Source organism: Triticum dicoccoides, chromosome 3B (assembly GCF_002162155.2).
Source record: "Triticum dicoccoides isolate Atlit2015 ecotype Zavitan chromosome 3B, WEW_v2.0, whole genome shotgun sequence".
In the NCBI taxonomy this organism is placed as follows: Eukaryota; Viridiplantae; Streptophyta; class Magnoliopsida; order Poales; family Poaceae; genus Triticum; species Triticum dicoccoides.
Genome location: NC_041385.1, coordinates 561,129,666 through 561,136,636, shown reverse-complemented (window position 1 = coordinate 561,136,636; position 6,971 = coordinate 561,129,666).

The window sequence follows — 6,971 nt, the reverse complement described above, 5'->3', positions numbered from 1 at the left end:
CTCGTCCCCTCCCACACTTGGCCCATGCAGCCCTCCGGGGCCGGTGGCCCCACTTGGTGGACCCCCGGGACCCTCCCGGTGGTCCCGGTACGTTACCGATAAAACCCGAAACTTTTCCGGTGACCAAAACAGGACTTCCCATATATAAATCTTTACCTCCAGACCATTCCGGAACTCCTCGTGACGTTCGGGATCTCATCCGGGACTCCGAACAACATTCGGTAACCACATACAAACTTCCTTTATAACCCTAGCGTCATCGAACCTTAAGTGTGTAGACCCTACGGGTTCGGGAACCATGCAGACATGACCGAGACGGTCTCCGATCAATAACCAACAGCGGGATCTGGATACCCATGTTGGCTCCCACATGTTCCACGATGATCTCATCGGATGAACCACGATGTCAAGGACCCATTCGATCCCGTATTCAATTCCCTTTGTCTAGCGGTATAGTACTTGCCCGAGATTCGATCGTCGGTATGCCGATACCTTGTTCAATCTCGTTACCGGCAAGTCTCTTTACTCGTTCCGTAACACATCATCCCGTGATCACCCCCTTGGTCACATTGTGCACATTATGATGATGTCCTATCGAGTGGGCCCAGAGATACCTCTCCGTTTACCGAAGTGACAAATCCCAGTCTCGATTCGTGCCAACCCAACAGACACTTTCGGAGATACCTGTAGTGCACCTTTATAGTCACCCAGTTACGTTGTGACATTTGGTACACCCAAAGCATTCCTACGGTATCTGGGAGTTGCACAATCTCATGGTCTAAGGAAATGATACTTGACATTAGAAAAGCTTTAGCATACGAACTACACGATCTTTGTGCTAGGCTTAGGATTGGGTCTTGTCCATCACATCATTCTCCTAATGATGTGATCCCGTTATCAATGACATCCAATGTCCATGGTCAGGAAACCGTAACCATCTATTGATCAACGAGATAGTCAACTAGAGGCTTACTAGGGACATGGTGTTGTCTATGTACCCACACATGTATCTAAGTTTCCTATCAATACAATTATAGCATGGATAATAAACGATTATCATGAACAAGGAAATATAATAATAACTTATTTATTATTGCCTCTAGGGCATATTTCCAACAGTCTCCCTCTTGCACTAGAGTCAATAATCTAGTTCACATCGCTATGTGATTAACACTGATAAGTCACATCGCCATGTGACCAACATCCAAAGAGTTTACTAGTGTCACTAAACTAGTTCACATCACCATGTGATTAAGACTCAATGAGTTTTTGGGTTTGATCATGTTTTCCTTGTGAGAGAAGTTTTAGTCAACGGGTCTGCAGTATTCAGATCCGTATGTACTTTGCAATTCTCTATGTCATATTGTAAATGCTGCTTCTACGCTCCACTTGAAGCTATTCCAAATGGTTGCTCCACTATATGTATCCGGTTTGCTACTCAGAGTCATTCGGATAGGTGTTAAAGCTTGCATCGACGTAACCCTTTACGCCGAACTCTTTATCACCTCCATAATCGAGAAACGTGTCCTTATTTACTCCAAGGACAATTTTGACCGTTGTCCAATGATCCATTCCTGGATCATTCTTGTACCCCTTGACTAACTCATGGCAAGGCACACTTCCGGTGCAGTACACAGCATATCATACTATAGAGCCTACGCCTGAAGCATAGGGGACGACATTCGTCTTTTCTCTCTCTTTTGCCGTGGTCGAGCTTTAACTCTTAACTTCATACCTTACAACTCAGGCAAGAACTCCTTCTTTGACTGATCCATCTTGAACACCTTCAAGATCATGTCAAGGTATGTGCTCATTTTGAAAGTACCATTAAGCGTTTTGATCCATCCTCATAGATCTTGATGCTCAATGTTCAAGTAGCTTAATCCAGGTTTTCCATTGAAAAACACTTTTCAAATAACCCTATATGCTTTACAGAAAATTCTACATCATTTCTGATCATCAATATGTCAACAACATATACTCATCAGAAATTCTATAGTGCTCCCACTCACTTCTTTGGAAACACAAGTTTCTCACAAACTTTGTATAAACCCAAAATCTTTGATCATCTTATCAAAGTGCATATTCCAACTCCGAGATGCTTACTCCAGTCCATGGAAGGATCTCTGGAGCTAGCATACCTTTTAGCATCCTTAGGATCGACAAAACCTTTCTGATTGTATCACATACAACCTTTCCTTACAAAACTAATAAGGAAACTCATTTTGACATCCATCTGCCAGATTTCATAAATGCAGCTAATGCTAACATGATTCCGACGGACTTAAGCATCGCTACAGATGAGAAAATCTCATCGTAGTCAACTCCTTGAACTTGTGAAAAACTCTTCGCCACAAGTCGAGCTTCGTAGACGGTGACATTACCGTCCACGTCCGTCTTCTTCTTAAAGATCCATTCATCTCAATGGCTTGCCGATCATCGGGCAAGTCCACTAAAGTCCATGCTTTGTTATGATACATGGATCCTATCTCGGATTTCATGGCTTCTAACCATTCATCAGAATATGGGCCCACCAGTGCTTCTCCATAGCTCGTAGGTTCATTGTTGTCTAGCAACATGACCTTCAAGACAGGGTCACCGTACCACTCCGAAGCAGTACGCGTCCTTGTCATCCTACGAGGTTCGGTAGTGACTTGATTTGAAGTTTCATGATCACTATCATAAGCTTCTACTTCAATTGGTGTAGGTGCCACAGGAACAACTTCCTGTGCCCTGCTACACACACTAGTTGAAGTGATGGTTCAATAACCTCATCAAGTCTCCACCATCCTCCCACTCAACTTTTCGAGACAAACTTTTCCTCGAGAAAGGACCCGATTCAAGAAACAATCCCTATTGCTTTCAGATCTGAATTAGGAGGTATACCCAACTATTTTGGGTGTCCTATGAAGATGCATTTTATCCGCTTTGGGTTTGAGCTTATCAACCTGAAACCTTTTCACATAAGCGTCGCAGCCCCAAGCTTTTAAGAAACGACAACTTAGGTTTTTCCAAACCATAGTTCAAACGGTGTTGTCTCAACGGAATTACGTGGTGCCCTATTAAAGTGAGTGCGGTTGTCTCTAATGCCTAACCCATGAACGACAGTGGTAATTCGATAAGAGACATCATGGTACGCACCATATCCAATAGGGTGCAACTATGATGTTCGGACACACCATCACACTATGGTGTTCCAGGCAGTATTAATTGTGAAACAATTTCCTCAATGTCTTAATTGCGTGCCAAAGCTCGTAACTCAGATACTCATATCTATGATCATATCATAGATATTTTATCCTCTTGTCACTCTGAAATTACTTGAACCATTCAATAATTCAGACTTGTGTTTCATCAAGTAAATATACAACATCTACTTGAATCATTTGTGAAGTAAGAACATAACGATATTCACTGCATGCCTCAGCACTCATTGGACTGCACACATCAAAATGTGTTACTTCCAACAAGTTGCTATCTTGTTCCATTTTACTGAAAATGAGGCTTTTCAGTCATCTTGCCTATGTGGTATGATTTGCATATCTCAAGTGATTCAAAATCAAGTGAGTCCAAATGATCCATCTGCATGGAGTTTCTTCATGCGTATACACCAATAGACATGGTTTGCATGTCTCAAACTTTTCAAAAAACGAGTGAGTCCAAAGATCCATCAACATGGAGCTTCTTCATGCGTTTTACACCAATATGACTTACATGGCAGTGCCACAAGTAAGTGGTACTATCATTACTATCTTATATCTTTTGGCATGAAAATGTGTATCACTACGATCGAGATTCAATAAACCATTCCTTTAGGTGCAAGACCATTGAAGTTATTATTCAAATAAGTAGAGTAACCATTATTCTCCTTAAATGAATAACCGTATTGCGATAGACATAATGAAGGAAATATGCCCTAGAGTCAATAATAAAATTATTATTTATTTCCTTATATCATGATAAATGTTTATTATTCATGCTAGAATTGTATTAACCGGAAACATAATACATGTGTGAATACATAGACAAACATAGTGTCACTAGTATGCCTCTACTTGACTAGCTCGTTTATCAAAGATGGTTATGTTTCCTAACAATGGACAAAATAATTGTCATTTGATTAACGGGATCACATCATTAGGAGAATGATGTGATTGACTTGACCCATTCCGTTAGCCTTAGCACTTGATCGTTTAGTATGTTGCTATTGCTTTCTTCATGACTTATACATGTTCCTGTAACTATGAGATTATGCAACTCCCGTTTACCGGAGGAACACTTTGGGTGCTACCAAACGTCACAACATAACTGGGTGATTATAAAGGAGTACTACAGGTGTCTCCAAAGGTACATGTTGGGTTGGCGTATTTCGAGATTAGGTTTTGTCACCCCGATTGTCGGAGAGGTATCTCTCGGCCCTCTCGGTAATGCACATCACTATAAGCCTTGCAAGCAATGTAGCTAATGAGTTAGTTACGGAATGATGCATTACGTAACGAGTAAAGAGACTTGCCGGTAACGAGATTGAACTAGGTATTGGATACCGACGATCGAATCTCGGGCAAGTAACATACCGATGACAAAGGGAACAACGTATGTTGTTATGCTGTTTGACCGATAAAGATCTTCGTAGAATATGTAGGAGCCAATATGGGCATCCAGGTTACGCTATTGGTTATTGACCGAGAATAGTTCTAGGTCATGTCTACATAGTTCTCGAACCCGTAGGGTCCGCACGCTTAAGGTTTCGATGACAGTTATATTATGAGTTTATGAGTTTTGATGTACCGAAGGAGTTCGGAGTCCCGGATTAGACCGGGGACATGACGAGGAGTCTCGAAATGGTTGAGACGTAAAGATTGATATATTGAACGACTATATTCGGAGTTCGGAAAGGTTCCGAGTGATTCAGGTATTTTTCGGAGTACCGGAGAGTTACGGGAATTCGCCGGGGAGTATATGGGCCTTATTGGGCCATACGGGAATAGAGGAGAGAGGCCAAAAGGAAGGAGGCCTGCGCCCCCCCTCTGGTCCGAATTGGACAAGGGGCGCAACCCCCCTTTCCTTCTTCCTCTCCCCCTCTTTCCCCTTCTCCTACTCCAACAAGGGAGGTGGAATCCTACTAGGACTAGGGAGTCCTAGTAGGACTCCACACTTGGCGCGCCCCCTCCTAGGGCCGGCCTCCTCCCCCCTTGCTCCTTTATATACGGGGGCAGGGGGCACCCCAAGACACACAAGTTGATCTACGGACCGTTCCTTAGCCGTGTGCAGTGCCCCCCTCCACCATATTCCACCTCGGTCATATCATCGAGTTTAGGCGAAGCCCTGCGCCGGTAGAGCATCATCATCGTCACCACGCCGTCGTGCTGACGGAACTCATCCCCGGCGCTTTGCTGGATCGGAGCCCGGGGATCGTCATCGAGCTGAACGTGTGCTGAACTCGGAGGTGCCGTATGTTCGGTACTTGGATCGGTCGGATCGTGAAGACGTACGACTATATCAACCGCGTTGTGCTAACACTTCTGTTTATGGTTTACGAGGGTACGTGGACAACACTCTCCCCTCTCGTTGCTATGCATCACCATGATCTTGCGTGTGCGTAGGATTTTTTTTTGAAATTACTACGTTCCCCAACAGTGGTATCAGAGCCTAGGTTTTATGCGTTGATGTTATATGCACGAGTAGAACACAAGTGAGTTGTGGGCGATACAAGTCATACTGCTTACCAGCATGTCATACTTTGGTTCGGCGGTATTGTGAGATGAAGCGGCCCGGACCGACATTACGCGTACGCTTACGCGAGACTGGTTTCACCGTTACGAGCACTTGTGCTTAAAGGTGGCTGGCGGGTGTCTGTCTCTCTCACTTTAGCTGAATCGAGTGTGGCTACGCCCGGTCCTTGCGAAGGTTAAAAAAGCACTAACTTGACGAACTATCGTTGTGGTTTTGATGCGTAGGTAAGAACGGTTCTTGCTAAGCCCGTAGCAGCCACGTAAAATTTGCAACAACAAAGTAGAGGACGTCTAACTTGTTTTTTCAGGGCATGTTTTGATGTGATATGGTCAAGACGTGATGAGATATAAGTTGTTGTATGAGATGATCATGTTTTGTTGAAGTTATCGGCAACTGGCAGAAGCCCTATGGTTGTCTCGTTGTTGCATAAGATGCAAGTGCCAAATAATTGCTTTACTTTATCGCTATGCGATAGCAATAGTTACAAGAGCAATAGTTGGCGAGATGACCATGTGACGACACATTGATATAGATCAAGATGATGAAGATCATGGTGTCGTGCCGGTGACGATAGAGATCATGACAGTACTTTGGAGATGGAGATCAAAGGCGCAAGATGATCATGGCCATATCATGTCACATATTTTGATTGTATATGATGTTTATCTGTTATACATCTTATTCTGTTTTGTTTGACGGTAGCATTTTAAGATGATCTCTCACTAATTATCAAGAAGTGTTCTCCCTGAGTATGCACCGTTGCGAAAGTTCTTCGTGCTGAGACACCACGTGATGATCGGGTGTGATAGGCTCTACGTTCAAATACAACGGGTGCAAAACAGTTGCACACGCGGAATACTCGGGTTAAACTTGACAAGCCTAGCATATACAGATATGGCCTCGGAACACGGAGACCGAAAGGTCGAGCGTGAATCATATAGTAGATATGATCAACATAATGATGTTCACCATTGAAACTACTCCATCTCACGTGATGATCGGACATGGTGTAGTTGATATGGATCACGTAATCACTTAGAGGATTAGAGGGATGTCTATCTAAGTGGGAGTTCTTAAGTAATATGATTAATTGAACTTTAATTTATCATGAACTTAGTCCTGGTAGTATTTTGCAAATTATGTTGTAGATCAATAGCTTGCGTTGTTGCTTTCATATGTTTATTTTGATATGTTCCTAGAGAAAATTGTATTGAAAGATGTTAGTAGCAATGATGCGG